Source organism: Trichechus manatus, unplaced genomic scaffold, assembly GCF_000243295.1.
Source record: "Trichechus manatus latirostris isolate Lorelei unplaced genomic scaffold, TriManLat1.0 scaffold00132, whole genome shotgun sequence".
Taxonomy (NCBI): domain Eukaryota; kingdom Metazoa; phylum Chordata; class Mammalia; order Sirenia; family Trichechidae; genus Trichechus; species Trichechus manatus.
The window spans coordinates 5,394,654-5,413,892 of record NW_004444068.1 but is presented as its reverse complement, the minus strand read 5'-3'; positions in this window follow the sequence as shown (position 1 = coordinate 5,413,892).

Sequence of the window (19,239 nt, the reverse complement as noted above, 5' to 3'; positions counted from 1 at the left end):
TGTTATCATTTTATATGCCTGTTCTTACTTTGAATCAGAGACCATCTGTCAATATTCTTCATAATCCCCCAATGCCATGGGTTGTGTAGACAATTATAAGTTTCCCTTCTGGCAAAAGCAAAGGACAGAATAGACTCAATTTTCAGCTGGGTCAAATGGCAGGAGTCACAACACCCCACCCAGCAGTAGAGTTAAATGGGAAGTAGAAACTCCAGGTCTAGGCATGAGTCAGAAACAAGGCATGAAGCAAGGTCAGGCTGCCTCGAGATGGAACTACTGCCCAGCTCAGCTTGTCATTAACCTCCTGACCAGATATCTGATATGCCCAATAGGACTGAGGGCTCCCTCTGAGCAAGGACAATGATCCATATCAGATTCAGGTGTGACACCTAGAATAGATATTTCACTTGTCCCTGGCTTCTAAGAAGAGAAACTTTGAAGGAAACTAGTTGAAGAGCCAAACTAGTTCAGATACTCCAAGAGAATAATGTTTTTGAAAATAAAACAGAAGACACTAATTATCAAGGTTTGTTTGCTTGTTTAACTTTCTATTTTTAAAAGATTAAAGATTCACATGAAATTTCAAAAATAGTACAAAGAGGTCCCATGTACCCTTCAACCAGTTTCTTCTAGTAGTAACAATTTACATTACTGCAGTACGATATCAAAATCAAGAAATTGACATTTCACAGACCTTATTCAGATTTTACATGTTTTACATGCACTCATTTATGTGTTTCTGTGTGTGTGTGTGTGTGTGTGTGTCTGTAGTTCTACGCAATTCTATCACATATGTCGAGTAACTTAGATTATCAAGCTTTTATTGCTACTGATTTTATTGAAACATCATTATTAATTAAAGTCCATAGTTTACCTTAGAGTTTAGTCTTTGTGCTGTATATCCTATGGGTTTTGACAAATGCTTAATATAAACTTCAGAATCAGTTTGTTGATATCCACAAAATAACTTGCTGAGATTTCGACTGGGATTGTGTTGAATCTATAGATCTTGTTGAAAGGAATTAACATCTTAGTAACAAGTTCTCCTATTCATGAACATGGAGTGTCTCTCCGTTTATTTAGATCTTTGACTTATTTCATCAGAGATTTATAGTTTTCCTCATATAGATCTTTTACATATTTTTTAGATTTATACCTAAGTACTTCTCTCTTTTTTTAGTGCTAATGTAAATGGTGTTATGTTTTTAATTTCAAATTCCAATTGTTCATTGCTGGTATATAGGAAAGTAATTGACTTTTATTTATATATTAACCTTGTATCCTGCAACCTTTCTATAATTGCTTTTTTTTCCCTTTTTTAAAAATTTATTTTGTTGTTGTTGTTGAGAATATACACAGCAAAACATATACCAATTCAACAGTCTACATGTATAATTCAGTGACATTGCTTGCATTCTTCAAGTTGTGCAACCATTCTCATTCTCCTTTTCTGAGTTGTGCCTCCCTCATTAACATAAACTCACTGCCCCCTCAGTTTCCTATCTAATCTTTCCAGTTGCTGTTGTCAGTTTGATCCCATATGCATAAATCTTGAAAGAGCGCGATGCTCAAGCCAGACATTCTTTACTAGTTAAGCTAAACTATTGTTTGGTTTTAAGAAGACTTCAGAGGATATTATTGGTTTAAGGTTTAACGATTATATGAGGGCAATAGTTTCAAAGGTTCATCCAGCGTCTGTGGCTCCACATAGTCTGGAGTCCATGAGAATTTTAAATTTTGTTCTACATTTTCCCCCTTTGATCAGGATTCTTCTGTAGAATTTTGGATGAAAATGTTCAGTAATGGTAGCCAGGCACCATCCAGTTCTTCTGGTCTCATGGCAAAGGAGGCAGTTGTTCATGGAGGCAATTAGCCACACATTTCATATCTTCCTCCTATTCCTGACTCTCTTTCTTCCTCTGTTGCTCCAGGTAAATAGTTGCCAGTTGTGCCTTGGATGGCCACTTGCAAGCTCTTAAGATCTTAGGCACTACACAACAAACTAGGAGGTAGAACAGAAACACTAAACACATTATTAGGTCAATTAACTGGGATGTCCCATGAAACCATGACCCTAAACCTCCAAACCATGGAACTAAATCCCATGAGGTTTTTAGTTGCACATAAGAAGTCTCAGTAACTACTCTTTTTTTTTTTTTTTTTGTCATTGTTATATCTATCACTTAACTTTTGCCAGTTCAACTTTTTGCAGGTGTACAACTTACTGACAGCAATTGCAATAATTGGCTGTGCAACCCTACCCTTAATCAATTCAATTTTTCCATCGCCATTAAACACCCCCCTTTTTCCCTCCTTCCCACGCCTAGTAACTGCTAATAAACTTTGTTCTCAGAAGAACTAGATGATGCCCAACTGCCACTAACAACCGTTCTAATCTGGACCACAATAGACGGATCCTAACAGGAGGGGAGAAAAATGTGGAACAGAACTCAAATTCTTGAAAATTTCATACTTGCTGGACCAGTTGAGACTAGAGGACCTCCAAGACTATTGCCCCAAGATACTCCATAAACCTTGAACCAAAATTACCCACTGAGGTCACCTTTTAGCTAAATATCAGATTGGCTCATAAAATAAAGAATAATACCAGTGGGTACTAAGAACCCTTAAAAAATCATCTGTATGAGACCAAATGGTCAGCAATTACCCTAAATCAAAGATGAAAGGGTAAAGGAGCAGGGAAACCAGATTACTGGAAGTGAAACATCCAGAAGGGAATTAATGAGAATGTTAACATGTTGTGAAAAAACGTCTCTGAACAATTTAAGTAATAATTGCTAAATGGGAACCTAATTTGCTATGTAAACTTTCACCGAAAACACAATAAAATATTAGTTAAAAAAAAAGAAGTGTGTTGTTTAATCTCCAAATATGTCGGAATTTTCTAGCTATCTTTCTGGGTTTTTTGTTTGTTTTTAAATTTCTAGTTTAATTTCACTGTAGTTTCAGAGCATATTTGATATAATTTCTATTCTTTTAAATTTATTAAGATATGTTTTATGTCCCAGGATGTGGTCTATCTTGCTGAAAGTTCTATGTGAAGCTTGAGAAAAATGTGTATTCTGCTTTTACTGGATGAGGTATTCTAGAAATGTCAATTAGATCCAGTTTATTGATGGTGCTATTCAGTTCAACTACATCGTTATGAACTCTGCTTGCTGGATCTGTCAATTACTGATAGAGGGATGTTAAAATTCTTCTCCCCACCCTTCCCTCCCTTCCTCCTTTTTACCCCTTCCTCTCTTCCTCTCTTTCTTCCTTCTTTTTTTTCTTTCTGTCTTCCTTCCTTCCTTTTTTTCTTTCCTTGTTTGTTGCTTCCTTCAATCTAGGCTCCTGACTAACTTTGTCAAATAGCCACGATAACAAACTTGAGTACTTCATCCTCTGAATCAGGCACACTGTCCTTCCAATGCTCCACGCTACTATATTCATGCCCATTTATGCTAAGTCAGTTGCACCCTCTGACCATCATCAGGTGGTAATAAAATGATGGGAATATCCCCACAGGCATCAAGGATGTAAAGTTTTTTGTTTTGTTTTGTTTTGTTTTTAGTGACAGAAGATATGAAATTTCAGAGATGGTTACTTAAATCAGGCAATAACTCAAATAGAAGAAAAACATCCCAGGCACCCCCATGTTCCATGGGAAGATGCACCATGTGGATAAATCAATCTCGTGGAACGAGAATTCTGCCAGGCATGAGAAGCATTTTTTTCTTGCCTCCCTTCATTCTCAGGGTGTTTGAGGCCTGTCTGTTGTAGAAACCATCTAGGCTATGCCTGACTACAAAACATCCAAACTCTCCCTGGGTGTTTACAGAGATGCTAGGAAAAGCAAAGTCCTTTTTCCAGAAGCATGTTCCTCCAGGTTAAGGATTCTGGACAGTCTGAGGTCTATGCCTGCACCAGTCCTTTTCAAAACATGTCAGGGCCTCCAGCACTGTGGTTTCTGGAAGTGCCGCAAGGAAAATCGGTAAAAAAGAATGGTGCCACTTGGCAAAAGTAGAAGTCTGGTTGCCAAGTACTTGGCAATGTGTTGAGAGGCAGCCATAGCATTGCTGATATTCTAGAAGCTTTTGAATAACGAGACCAAGATCAATTTAATCTTCCTGCTTCTTTCTCTCACTCCTTAGTCAAATTCAAATAGGGTCATTGCCTTCTACATTCTTGTTGACTGGCCTTTTTTTCCTGCTTCGCTGAGAAAATTTAGGCCAACAGAAACAACTATCTCCGAAAGGACCCTGTGTATGTATATTCTACATTAGCTCCCTTTGAGAAGTGATAAGGCATAGAATTCAAGAGCATAAATTCTGGAACCAGACTACATGGCACCTTGCTTACCTGTCAGCTGTGTGATCTTAGGCAAGTTACTTAACCTCTCTGTGCCTCAGTTTTCTAATCTGCAAAATGAGGATAATAGTACCTACCTTACATGGTCCTTATAAGGAAAAATGTCTAACATTTGCTAAATATTTTGAAAGCACTCACGACAGTATCAGGCACACAATGGGCATATAGGTGTTTGTTATCATTATCATTCCAATCTCAGAGAATGAAGACTTCTTCTCCTCTTTGAGGTAAACTCCTGCACCTGTGCCCCGAATGCCATTCCTATCCATCTCCAGCAAGAACTGATTCAGAGTCTTCTCTTTCTTCTATCTGTAATCTCTCCCTCATTCTTAGCTCTTTCTCCTTAGCCGTAAAGATGCTTGAGTGTGGAGGAGTTAGAGAAGAGTCCACGGGAGAAAGCTAAACTGAAGCTGTCATTGAAGGCTGAGTAGGAATTCGCTTAATTGAAAAGGTAGCAGGTAATAGGAGTTGGGGTTTCATGCAAAGGAAACAGTACTAGCTGAAAGCTTCAAAATTGCATGAAGTGTTTGAACAATTGCTCAGGGTGGTCACGGTGTAGAATGTCTAGGAAGAATTCCTAAAGGTGACTGTATAAGTCAGGGTCAAACCTCAAATGCCTATGGGGTCAGGAAGGTAAATTGAATGAGTCAAGTAAGCTGGATTTAAGAAAATACGTTATGGAGGGTGTCTTAGCCTTGGTTCCCACCTAAAAGCAGAGCATGATACATGGGCTGAAGTGTATTTTATTTTAGAAATGTTCCCAAGGAATGTCAGTGGGGGACTGGAAAGAGTAAAAATGAGAAAGGAAAATAGCATCATTGCCTTGTACATTATCATTGGCTGACCTTTTCTCCTACTTCTTTAAGAAAATTTAAGCCAACAGACATAGACTATCTCAGAAAGGCCCTCATGTATATATTTTCTATATTAGCTCTAAGAAGTAGTGAGGCATAGAGGTCAAGAGCACGAACTCTGGAACCAAACTATCTGGCACCTTGCCTACCTATCAGCTGTGTGATCTTGGGCAAATTACTAAACCTCTCTGTGCCTCAGTTTTCTAATTTGCAAAATGAGGATAATAGTACCATGGGTGAACTATGGATCTTTCTACTGCTGTGGGAAACTGCAACTCGACTCCACCAAGGACTCTCTGAGTGGTTGTGTAGAATGCACTTTGCAATTCTCCTCCCGACATAGAAAAGGCTCTTGATACATCAACTGGCTCTTGGTCCTCAGTACTCAAGGGTTGCCCCACAGGGTATTAACACCTTCACACTTGCCGGTTTGCATCAGAATGGATACTGAATTGCTTCACGTCTCCCACCTTGTAGCACCAGAGAAGCTCTAGTATGGAAAGCAGGACTTACACTTACACGTTGCAGCAGCTGGATTAAAAAGGTAGTCCCATGGGGTCCAGTATAGGGTAGACCGCTGCAAAGCAGAGAGCTCATGCCCCATCCAAAGAGTGTAGCCACAACTCATTTCCATCTGATTCAAGCGAAAATCTTGGCCATTATGGCCAGAAATCCAAATTTTTATGTCAAATCTCGATTTTGATCTCTTAGTAAGTAATTCTAATTTTTCTAAAACACTCTAGGGCCAGACAAAACACATCTATAGATTAAATTCAGCCCTAGATTGCTGGTTGGTGATCTCTGTTCTAAGGTTAATATAAGAAAGGCTTTGATTTAATTCTATGAAATTAGAATTTAAATTTTACGCAATGGGGAACTGGCGAAAGTTTTTAAGCAAAAGAATGTCTTGATTTGATTTTATCTGAAAAATTTCCATTTCTTCAAGTCTATCAACTTTGCAGTGGACTGGCCAAAGGTGGCAGACACACTATACAAAAAAAAAAAAAAAAAAACTCGTTGCCATTCATAGCAACCCTATAGGACAGAGTAGAACTGCCCCATAGGATTTCCAACGAGCAGCCAGTGGATTTGAACTACTGACCTTTTGGTTAGTAGCCTGAGCTCCTAACCACTGGGCCACCAGGGCTCCAGATACACCACGTCATCCCCCTAAGTAAAGAAGCAAGAAACCAAGTAAAACAGATACAGAAGATAATCTTGAAACCCTTAGTATCAAACAGAAGGATAAAGAATTAGATCAAACACCGAATGGAAGGAAAAACTGAATGAAAACAGTGAACGAGGAAATATATGGATCGTAGGCGCCTTGCCAGCCAGAATGGAGCGTGGCCATCTTGAGACAAAGTGATCAGCATTCTTGGGTCAGGAGTACAGGAATGAAACTTCACAGAATGCCCCATAGGAGACAGAGATACTGTGTAGACAAACTCAGAGTGAAGCAAGGTGCCATCCACACCTCTGCCCAACGATGAGCAGGAGATTCTAGTGCCCTCATCTAATGTGGACCCAGCTGCAACCTCACACATCCCACACCCAAACAGTTCCTGCAGGCCGACAGCATGTGCACTGACAACCCTCAATTCCCTACCACCTACTGAAAGGCCAATTCAGGCACGCACAGCGGGCCTATTCCATCTGTTTAGGTAGCACTGCCTCACAGCGCCTACGGAGATGTCCTACCCTGCCCTTCAGCAGATGCACTAACTGCTAGCACCAACTTGGAAGGACCTTATGGTCCCATAAGGGCTGTGGAGAGACCCTGACCACCCAACACTTGCCACCCAACATTAGGGAAAGAATCTGCTCTCACACCTCCATTTAGTCCTGTAAGGGAAGATATACAAGCCTAAAAAGAGAGGACTCACGCGTGGGTGTGACCCACCATACCCACTCCCGTTGCCATAGAGTCAATTCTGACTCATAGTGACCCTATAGGACAGAGTTGAACTGCCCCATAGGGCTTCCAAGGGGCAGCTGGTGGATTCGAACTGCTGACCTTTTGGCCAGCAGCCAAGATCTTAACCACTGTGCCACCAGGGCTCCACTAGTAAGAGGAAATCATGTCCAGTCAATCAACACCACCAAAGTCACACATAGACCAGTATCACAAAACAACAACCATTACAATATCACAAAGAAAGACATTCTAAAGAGAAAGAAGAAACAAAGCTTCTGATATATCAAAACAGAACAAAAAATCAGGACAAAACAATCAATAAAGAAATATATAAATAAATTAAAAGTCTGTCCATTTTCCTTTTACTCTTCAGCCCATGAATTCCCGGGGGCAACCTCCTGCAATAGGACAATTATGAGGTAGCATACATTTGTCTCTTGAAATCCAGCCCAGGCCAGTTTTCCTAACCGGTGGTGACTTTGTAAAGTCCTTGAGCCCAAAGATGAGCTCCTGTTTTCCTCCCCAGCTACCAAGTGACAAAATGATGATGATATGCAAGGAGACACTAAGCTGCTCATTCTCCCAGTCCTTGGTCCACTAAGGACTTGGCAATAGAGCATGTGGAAGAAATGTATAATGGCATTAGATGACAACTGTTCTGATAACGCCTGTCTATTAGCACAGCTGCAGAACATTATGAATATTTCCTAAGGCCTTGATGATAACACAAACCATCTGCCTATACCGTGCGGCCAGCTCTCGGAGAGAATTTCTTCAGAAGAAGGTTCATCAGCCCCCTGCATAGGTGGAGAAAGGGAGCAGAGGAAGAACAGCATCGCCTTCATCAAATGACAGTCCCCCAGGCTGCTGACTAAAGGAGCCACTGGTGCTAGAGGAAAGGGAATCCAAACGCAAAAACAGAGACATATTTCTCATCCCCAGGAAAGACTGTGTCCTTACTGTTTTATCCATCTAAAACTGGGGATATACAACTAAGGAGTTGCTGTCAGCCTTTTAAAACGTAATTCTGATACAGCAGTGAACGCTTTGACTTCAGGAATTGTGTTAATTCTCTACAGTGTATTTTTAAGCTGTATCTTTGGTGAATAAATTCATAGCTATAATAACACATGGAAGAATTTAGCAAATCTGGGATGGTGAGAAATGAGAAAATACAATTAAATAAGGAGCACTATATATACTAAAGGAGCCTTGGTGGTGCAGTGTTTAAGAGCTCAGCTGCTAACCAAAAGGTTGGCAGTTTGAATCCACCAGCCGCTCCTTGGAAACTCTATGGAGCAGTTCTACTCTGTCCTGTAAGTTTGCTATGAGTCGGAATCGACTCAATGGCAGCGGGTATATGTATTAAAAGTAGAGGACTTTGAAATGCCTCAGGCTGTTGTTAGCTGCTGTCAAGTCAGTTCCCGCTCATGGCAATTCCATGTGTTACAGAATAGAACTGCTCCATAGTGTTTTCTTGGCTGTAATCTTAATGGAAGCTGATCACCAGGCCTTTCTTTCGTGTTACCACTGGGTGGGTTTGAACCACCAACTTTTAGGTTAGCAGTCGATCACAAACTGCTTGTGCTACCTAGGGATCTTTCTTCTCAAGTAAAATGTAAAAACCATATATTTAGAAACATATAGAAAAAGCATGAGAAAGATACACATTATGCTAAAAATACTGATTATCTCTGGGAAGGGAAGAACAGGATTGGGTAAATGGGGAGTTAAAGTGGCTTTTTCCCTTTCCAAAAATGTTTGAATGTGTGAGAATGAAGAGTAAATGCACGTTTACTTCTGTGATTAAACATAAATTTAAATAGTGGATAAAAAGTATTTCCTCTCTCTGAGAAAGCTCTTCAGGTCACATGAATATACTTTGAAACAGCAGTCGAGTTGTGGTTTAAGTGCTCTGTTCTGCAATTTATTCCCAAAGATGCAGAGTGACCAGATCTCTGGTAAATAACTAGCCCCATATCCCACTGGAAGGTCAAGAATCTTTTCAGTTTTGACCACAATGGCATTGTAGTGTTGGGCAGAAAAACCTAAATCATTACATGGGCAAAGTTCTGTGCTCTCTTCCTTTAGGAAGCGGTAGCTTTGTGCACTCAAAGCCCACGCCATATGCATGCGAGTGAGACGCATTTCCCCTACAAAGAGTCCCATACTAGATGTTGAAAGTAAACTGATAGCTCATCTCACTGAAAACAAAGCAAAGTAAACTCACCAACCTTCAGCACATTGTTTATTACTAACTTATTCTTCTGACTTTCTGATAAACTACTCTTTCATTCAAAATTTCAAAGTTTTCTTAAGCAGAGGGGAAATCTTCTAACAAATATTAAGTGATTTAATGTTGATAAAGAACTTAGAGTATCACCTGATAGTAGAGTTGCTGCCTTAAAAGGGTTTGTTAATTAAACTCTTATCAACTAAGAACTAACTGTACTTAAAATAGGTCAAAGCATTTACTCAAGTGTTTTGATAATTTGATGGCTTAGAAAGATCCATCACAGTATCTATATAAAAAAAATGGCAGCACGTGGGTGTCTGACCTCCTCTAACTTCACCAGGGGGAAGGAGAATCAAGATCAACAGCCCAAGGCTGATTCCTAAGAGGTGGAGGTCAGACATACCTCCTCTCTCCAACCTTTTTACAGTTCTGACACCAGCTGTCCCTCCCACAGCACTCTCTATTCTCTGCTGGGTTTGATGTTTCATTGCAAAGGCCACACAGAACTCACAGACAATACTCACAGTAATAGGGTTTATTAGCAAAGTGCCAGCTTACAATTCACAAGCAGGAACGACTCAAGTTACAGTTTTTCAGTCAGGACAACTTCTCAGCCATGCCTACAGGCAGGCTTCTTCCTGGCCATCGGCCTCTTGACCCTTGGGCCTCTTGGGACAGCACGGCCTCTGCCCTGCTCAGGCAAGTGTTACAAAGCTCTTCAGCTCTACCGATAAGTGCCCAGAGGCACCCCACTCTGCCAGTAAGCCTCCTGCCCTAAGGCGCTCGGCTCTCTCGCTCCATGGGCTGGGAAGCCCACCACGCCGTCTCCTGCTGGTCTCCTGGTTCTACTGCTGCCATTTCTCTGCTGCTGCTTCTCGTCATCTTGCACCATCTCCGATATTGCAGCTCTCTCTCTCTCTCTCTCCCTCTCTCTCTGTCTCTTGGGTCTAGGAGGTTCTCAGTACAGGGACTAAGGGTACAAAGACGTGCTCCGCTCCCGTCTCTTCTTCTTGGTGGTAGTGAGGTCCTCTCTTTCTGCCTCTGGGATGGCTCATTTTAAGCCTAGCAGGATGGCAAAACTGACCAATCCCCTCATTAGGGTTCCACACATCTTATTTGCATGGTCCCACCCCCACAAGGGTGTCATGCACTTATTTGCATTATTAGCAAGCTGTCCAATCCCCTTGGTGGGCCATAAGCATTTTATTTGCATGGTCTCACGCAATCATTTGGTAGGAGTTACAAGGTCCTGGCTAGAAAGGTCATATAAAAGTGATCCATCACACCAGTCTATCTGCTTGCTCAGCCCCTTACAGGAAGAACTGTCCTACGAACAGCTGGACAACTGAAAAAACATCCCAGTAAAAGTCTGGCGACCACACATACCACAGCCACACTGTTTTGGCCCAAGCCCTGGTTGTCAATCTTGGTTACAGATTTGAATCACCTAGGGAGCTCATTAAAATCCCTCGAGGCCCAGGCACACCCTAGAACAATTAAATTAGAACTCTAGGGGTGGGACTCGGACACAGGTTTTTGTTTTGTTTTGTTTTTAACTTTCGAAGTGATTCTAATGTGCTGCTGAATTTGAAAACAACTGCTCTAGGGCAGTGCTTCTCAAACTTTAATATGTCTGTGAATCACCTGGGGATCTTGAATAAAAGGTAGGTTCTAATTCAGTAGGTCTGGAGTGGGGTGTGGGATATTGCATTTTTAACTAGCCCCAAGGTGATGTAGCGAGCATCTAGTTTCTAGTCTCTCATATACATCCTCACAGAGACATATAGAAAAATACTCACTGCAGTTGTTTGCAATCAGTGAGTATTGAAAACCACCTAAATGTCCATCAACAGAAAGATGGATCAATTGTGATATATTCAAACAATAAAACTTTATACAGCATTTAAAATAAGTGAATTAGGGCTGCATGTATCAACTTGGATAAACCTCAAAAACAATGTTAAGAAAAAGAGAGAATTATTCATACATGATGATGGCATTTACACTAATTCTGAAAGCATAAACAACAATACCATGTATTGTTTAGGGATATCTGTATTAATATAACAATATACATGGAAAGAATAACTACCATGTCCAAGATTGTACGTTTGTCTAGGGAGGAAGAGAGAGGATTGGAATTGGGGAGGGGTACACAGTAGGCTTCAGTTGAAATGTAATGTTTTATTTCTTTTAAAAATATCAGAATAAAATATGGCAAAATGTCAGGATTTGATAGCACGGACAGATGTGTTTATGTGTTTATGATTATTCTCTGTACTTTATATATAAAATATTGTATTTTTTAAAGAGTTTAATTTTAAAAATCTTGAGGATATACATATATACCCATCAACAGAGTATCAATAAAAGAAAATTGGGAAACTATGGAAGAGAACACCACACGGTCAAATAGAATGAGATAAGTCCACGTGTGCTGGTACGGAATGATTGCCAAGACACAGAGGTCGCTGTAAAAAAAACCAAGGCAATGAACAGTGTGTATAGAGTGCCACTATTCAAGCTGCATAGAATATCTCTGGAAAAATATCCAAGAAACTGGTGACTGTGATTGCTTCTGGGGAAGGGGGCAGGGGAGCATGGAATATAGGGGGGAATTCAGGATTTATCTATTCAAAAAATCAACTGCTTTTTTTAAAAGATTAATTCTCTAAATTATTCATGCTGAGGAAAACAGATGAAAATAACTGAATCCACACCTAATATCCCAATTCTAAGGAACTGGATTTCAGAGAGGTTAAGTGACACACCCAAGAACACACAGGTGACAGAACTGGGACCAGTTATCCTGGTGTGTACTTTTTCTAAATATTTGAAATACATAATAACAGACTTTAAAAATGTCTCCTTCTGTATTGCTAACCTATTGAAGAGAATATTATGTCCTTCCCCTCAATATAAATTACTACTTGCCGTTGAGTTGACTCTGACTCATGGCAATCCCATGTGCGTCAGAGTAGAACTGTGCTCCTTATGGTTTTCAGTGGCTGATTTTTCAGAAGTAGATCACCAGGCCTTTCTTCCAAGGCACTTCTGGGTAGACTCAAACTGCCAACCTTTTGATTAGCAGTGGAGAACTTAATCATCTGCACCATGAGTTGGAATCCACTTGCCAGCAACAGTTCTCGGTTGGGACCAATATAAACTATGTTTGGGAAAACACAAGTATTTTGTAGTTTCTTTTATTATCAGCGTGATTTCCACGTTTGGTCTAACATTTGCTCTTGTGTGTAATTTTCTTTTGAATTTTCCAAAGTCTTCTTTGATGAAAGATTTTTCTAGCCCTGTAGCTCCTTGTTTAGGGCTCCCATTGACCTTTATTTTTAGTTTCCATGTCTCTTATTGTTCACATGCCCCAAAATGTACTGATAATGGATTTTTAAAATAAAACATTTTTTTAAATTGCACTTTAGGTGAAAGTTTACAGAACTAGCTTCTCATTGAACTGTTAGTACACATATTGTTTTTATGACATTGGTTAACAACCCCACGCCATGTCAACACTCTCTCCCTTCTTGACCTTGGGTTCCCTCTTACCAGCTTTCCTGTCCCCTCCTGCCTTCTAGTCATTGCCCCTGGGCTGGTGCGCCACTTTAGTCTTGTTTATTTTTATGGGCCTGCCTTCCTTCATCTTTGGCTGAAGGGTGAACCTCAGGAGTGACTTCATTACTGAGCTAAAAGAGTGTCCGGGGGCCATACTCTTGGGATTTTTCCAGTCTCTATCAGGCCAGCAAGTCTGGTCTTTGTGAGTTAGAATTTTGTTCTATACTTTTCTCCAGCTCTGTCTGGGACCCTCTATTGTGATCCCTGTCAGAGCAGTGAGTGGTGGTAGCCGGGCACCATCTAGTTGTGCTGGACTCAGTCTGGTGGAGGCTGTGGTAGATGTGGCCCATAAAACAAAACCATATAGTGATATAGTTATGTGTATGTGTATATACACACACGTACACTAAAACCTGCAAAAGCTGGAACCTGCGTAAGACGGAACCGCCAGAGAGGGAAAACACAGATATTTCTCACTAATGGAGAGCAACAGAAAAGTGGTAAGGCTGCACCATATTAAAAGGCGGAAAACTTTCGAGACCTCGAAAAACAAGGCAGTCTCATCGAGTTCTGGCTCTCACAGGTTTCACTGTATACACGTACATATGCATCCTGATTCCCACTGCTTTTCCCACTCTGTCATGCTTTTAGCAGCTTAAGTTACAAAAGAATACACTCCTCAATATTCTTAAAGGCATGATATCTGCCTTTGCTTTACTTATGGATAAAAACTTAGACTCTCTTTATACAATGGTTTTTGGCCAAAGATCCTGCTTCAAATGTAGTGTACCAACCACATTCAAATGATTGTTAGATTTAGAAAGTCCACAGGGTGGCACTAGATACCTTTGGTCAAAATCCATAACCCCGTAAGCTCTTTCTAGAAAACAGGGATAGAGAAGCACCTCTGGTATCAGCAAAGATTAAAAATTGAAGCTAGTATGAAAGATATCCTGTTCTGTCTGGAGGGACTGCTGCCAGCCAGAACACATTTGAAACCCTAATGACATACTTAAAAAGTTACCCAAAATGACAAGCAGAAGTTATAGACTGCCTATGGTGGAGCATATTTCTTCCAGTGGCAATCTGTATCTGTTCCTTTGGACTTACTTCGTTGTTAGTATTTGATCATCTTAAACATATTTCTGTATACTCGCCCCCCTCCATGTCTTTCTTTCCCTCTCCCTTTCTCTTTCTCTCCCATGCACATAAGCACCCTCATACCAATGAAATGGATTTGTAGGTGATTTTTTTGGTAAAGACTCATGATCACATCCCTATTAACCAAGATTTACATTTCAAATACTTAACTGTTTTCATCTTTTTATAAACTCCCAATTTTCAACAGTTTATGAGTATCCCATAAATAGGAACAAAACTTGGTAGGTTAAGTCTCAACTCAGATGATGAAAATCTCAAAACTCATCACAAAAAGATCTACTTCTGATGCCTCTTTTCAATCTTGTATCACCTTATAATCGATTGGGAACATTTATGATAGTCTTTTACATTCCGGCAATTTTAAAGGGTAACAGAGCCAGATCTTAAATAGATTCCCAGCAAATGAGTAAGCCTCAGAAACAACTGAAGAAAAAAAAGCTGAGAAGCTCTAGTACTTTAAGATTTTTTCTGATGTCCATTAACATGGTTTTCATTTAAGCTTAAAATCTCTGGGAGATGATTTAATAAAATGTGCTGATGCCTTGAGTATTTCACAATACACAGACAAATTCAATGTGATCTATTCACTTCATTCAGAAACTTTTTGTGTGTGCAGACACAAGAATTTTTCCCACGACAGTAAGTGTATGTGCCTCGCATCTAGATTAAGCAAACCATAACAGCACCTTCCAGGCCTATGATCTACTTTTTTAAGTGAGTATTCAAGACAAAAGCACACAGTACACCAGAGTGCTTAAATGACCCACACCCCAGTAATACACTGCACGTATACATTGATTGTATTTGTAAGAATGTTTTATCTCTGAAAGACCCAAAAGATTAGTGAGTGCAACTGCATGCCTTTCCATATGTGTTTATTTCCAGAAGCAGCAGTTAAGGTCATGCTAAATCCAACTTTTCTAAGAATTTGAAGGGAAGATAAAGTTTAAAACAGATCCAAAAAATTGAGAACTCACTCCTGTCCCAGGCTAGCTCCAGTGATGGGTGTAGGGGCTAGCATGCACAATAGGTCAGTTTTAGAGCAATCCCAGGAGCTGACAGCCTATTCTGAGTGAGTTCACGAAGTCTGAGGCAGATTATGTGCAGACTGATGAACGGTGAGGCTAGTCCTCGACTGTGAAAATAACACCTCAGTGCCAACAATTTACCTTCTTCCCTTGATCTCCAACTCATAATCAAACAATTTGCAGACAAGACTCAGAAACTGTTTTATTAAATTGAACATAAAATGCCTGTTGTAATAACATCAAGCCTTTATCAGAAATCAGTACAGAAGTGAGGATACACAGCCAAAATGAGCCATCAACATAAGCAGTGTAAATTTTAAATAACTTCCAGATTTCTATATTCAATATGCTAAAAAAAAAAAAAAAAAGAAAGAAAGAAAACTAAAAAAGCAATTTCAATTTCACAATTCACAGTTGATTGGTTTTAATCCCATGACACTTTTGCCATTTCTGTAGACACAAACAGATTTCCAAAGTGGTGAATGGCACTTAGCCCCAACAGTGTACACAGATCTTAAATCCCTGTGAGACATTGAGAGAAAATTTTAGGAAACCACCAATTTCATACAGTTTGGACTGGCTTTTTTTTTTTTTTTTTTTTTTTTTTAAAGCTATATCCTTCACCAGAGAAGCAGTTCTAGTGAAATAGCAAAAGCAGTTTGAAAAGTTTGCCATGCCTTTAAATGAAGGGTTCTAAAATTTCCCTTGGTTTTCCACAATTTTATTCTCTAATTTAAAGCAATAACTGCGCTAAAATGCAACTTTAGCAGGGAAAGCGACATCACTCTGCTTCTGGATCTCGAGCCAGGAGAGCCAATGTATAGTTCTAGCAAACACATGGAATGCTCTAGAGCAGAGTGTGAAATACTCTAGTAAGGCATTTCAAAGCAGACATACCACACCCAAACTGAACTGTTACGGTCAAAGATACCACCAGGTGAACACCAACTAATGCAGAATCAACACGAAATGCTTACAAAATGACACACTGATTTACAAAACCACAAAAAAGGTACCCAAGCACCAAAAGAAGGCAAAACAATGACCAGCCACTCTAAAAGAAAGTTTTGTTCTTCTAAATGTCAGATTTGCAGAATAGAAATAAACTGCTTTATATGTACTTTGCCCTAGGCTATTAACATTCATCATAACATACAGGGTTACTTTTCCTTAAAAAAATATATCATGTAGAGAATAACATGTACAATCAGTGATAGAGAACATTTATTTTCACTAGTGAGGGGGTCATGGAAGCACTTACATAGAAAGTTATGAATGAATCACGAAGGTCATTTAAATGCAAAAAGAAATCTGATGAAACCTGCATTATTAGTTATTATTCAACAGTGCAGTGAGAGGTTTAGCAATTGCCTTGGGCTTACTGAGAAAGTCTTTAAGTTCAGAGTCATGAAATGTCTAAAAATAAAAGTTTAATTAGTAAAAATACGTATTTTCCATGTATGGGCCCAAAGGAAGTGTTCAGTGATTTTGGAAGCCATACTCTTATCAAACAAATAAAAGAATATGAATCAGGAGCATTTAACTTTCAATTCTCACTTATCCACGAATTGTCACGACCTGCAGCAAGTCATTTAAGTTCTTCAGATTTTGTCCACAAAAAGTGAACATAAAAATAAAGGCATATGTCAAAAAAAAAAAAAATCTCTGGATGGTATTCAAGCTAACAATGGTTACTAAAGCTCACAATTTCAACAATTCATTATATAGTACAATCATTTTTAATCCTGCTGATTATGGCTAGGGGAAGACTGGACAATGAAAATTATCAGGGAATTCAAAGGCTTTGTACAAATTAAGAGTTTTGACTTTGTAAACTACTTGTTTTCCAAGAGTTGTTTAAAACAGTTCATCACATATGGGTTTGACTATTTTCTCTATTCCCCTCTTGTCTGGCAGAACAGCTGAAAGTAGTGGAATGGACAAAAGAAGTGACAACAGTTAGGTAAGAAAAGCAAGCAGCAATAGTTTAAAATGAGGTATAAGCTTTTCATCAACCCCAATCAGTAATTTACAGTTTTGTTTTGTTTTTTTTAAGAAGCTACATAGTTCAACAAAACTATATCTTAAGAACAGGGATAAAGAAAACATTCTTATCGTGGAACTTTTAAATTTATGATAATTAAGCATTTAAAGTGACCATACTAGAAAACTCCACTTTGAAAAGGAGTTGTCTGCCCTCTAAGCACAGACAAAATCAGAAACTGGAAAACTAAAGTCCACAGAAGAAAAAAAAGATTATGTTAATTGGCTCAGGTTATCAACATCATCACACTGCTTTCAAAACGATATTAATATTTAAACAAATATTAAACTCTCACTAATGACACCATGCTGAAGTATTTAATGGGAGTGTATTGTCTGCGATTTACATTGAAATGTATTTAAGAAAAAAAAACAATGGATTGATGGATACAGGCATGGATAGATGGTACAATATAGTAGATGTTAATGGTAGAATCTAAGTGGTGGGTATATTGCCAACATTTTTCAACTGTGAGGGATGTTTGAAAATTTTCATAATAAAATGTTAACATTTCTACAATAAAATTAATTTAGCAGTGTGTTTTAAAGACTTGAAGCACTCAGACAATTTAGAATTTTAAATTAATTGAAGTAGGGAAATTTTTCCTCTAAAGGCCTCATTTCTCAAGATGCCTCTTTTAAATGTAGAGATGAACTAATGCAATTTACATTATTGTACAAGACAGTCTCTTCACATATTTTATTTGCAAATACATAATTCTCTCCTCTCTACAGAAAAGACAGGTTTTTAAAAGACCACTGGAATAGAGTTTTTCCAAGCATCAGTGTCAATCCACCACGCTACCATTCACTAAATACATATGAAATAATATAAAACATAGCAGAGCAAGGTGAAAAATAATCTATGAATTGTTGGCAGCCTGAGACAACTGGATTTATTTTCAGGGGATATGGTTCCTGATCAATAACAATAACGGTTTTACTCAGTACCAAATTGAGTCTGTATTTAAATAAACCAAAAGGTGTTAGAATACAATTCACACAGATCTTGGTTGTTCCAAGCTCCTGTTTTATGAATTGTGACTAATGGCAATAATTCAGTCATCTCTTCTCTCTGTGAAATGCTAACACTTGCTAAAGGCACTCATATTCTGGGCTTAACAGAGACAGGGTCACGGAGGACCATAAGCCAGTACTTTTTTTGGTAGCTACCCAGAAAGGGAGTTTACAAATGATCCTCCCATTCCTAACGGGCAGAAAAAGTCAAACAGCTATCAGTAGAAATGTCTTACGAGAAGCTATTTACACAGCTATTTGTCCATCCAGCTAGATGGACAGTAATAGCTTACAATGGCAAGGGTTCCCCCAACAAAACAAAACACTTTTTATTATATATGAAACTCCTGAATGATGATTTGGCTGGTAAAAAAAGATAAGGTAGTTTAAAAAATACATATTTTGTTCCAAAGCCTACAATATTTTTTTTTCTATACTGAGAGAACATTTCTCAATTTACTTCTAAAGAAGCCCTACTGTCCTTCAGACATGCCTCACCAAGTTCCTAAGACAGTACTTCCAATCTAAGTTCCAACTCTGAGGAAACAAAATAGATTCAGTTCCAAATCCACCAATCCTGGGCCTCTCTGTAGAGAATACTATGCAGAAGAGTTACATGTCTCATCTGACATAAGCAAGATTCATCTTATACTGGTCGCTGGACAGTCCTTGACCTGTCACTGCTTCAGTCCCAGTCAATCCAGGAGCAAAGGAATCATGAATTCCACCACTACGCCTTAGAATCTATCTACAGAGGAAGACTTAACCAGATACCATTTATATATATATATATATATATGTTATAATATATATATTTCTCCTTTTATCCTTATTCAAAACTGTAGATAGTTATCTATAAGCAAGCATACAATACTAGCTCTATAGACTCACTTTGTAAAAATGAGAGTGAAGGTGGCATGCTTCCCTTTAGCTGTTTAAGTCAAAGGGACATAAGAATGATCTCAGCCAAGATTCTTATTCAGAGTTCCAAAATTCTAAATGGTTTTCTAAGTTTACTAACTAAGAAGGGGGAATGGTGAGGAAGAG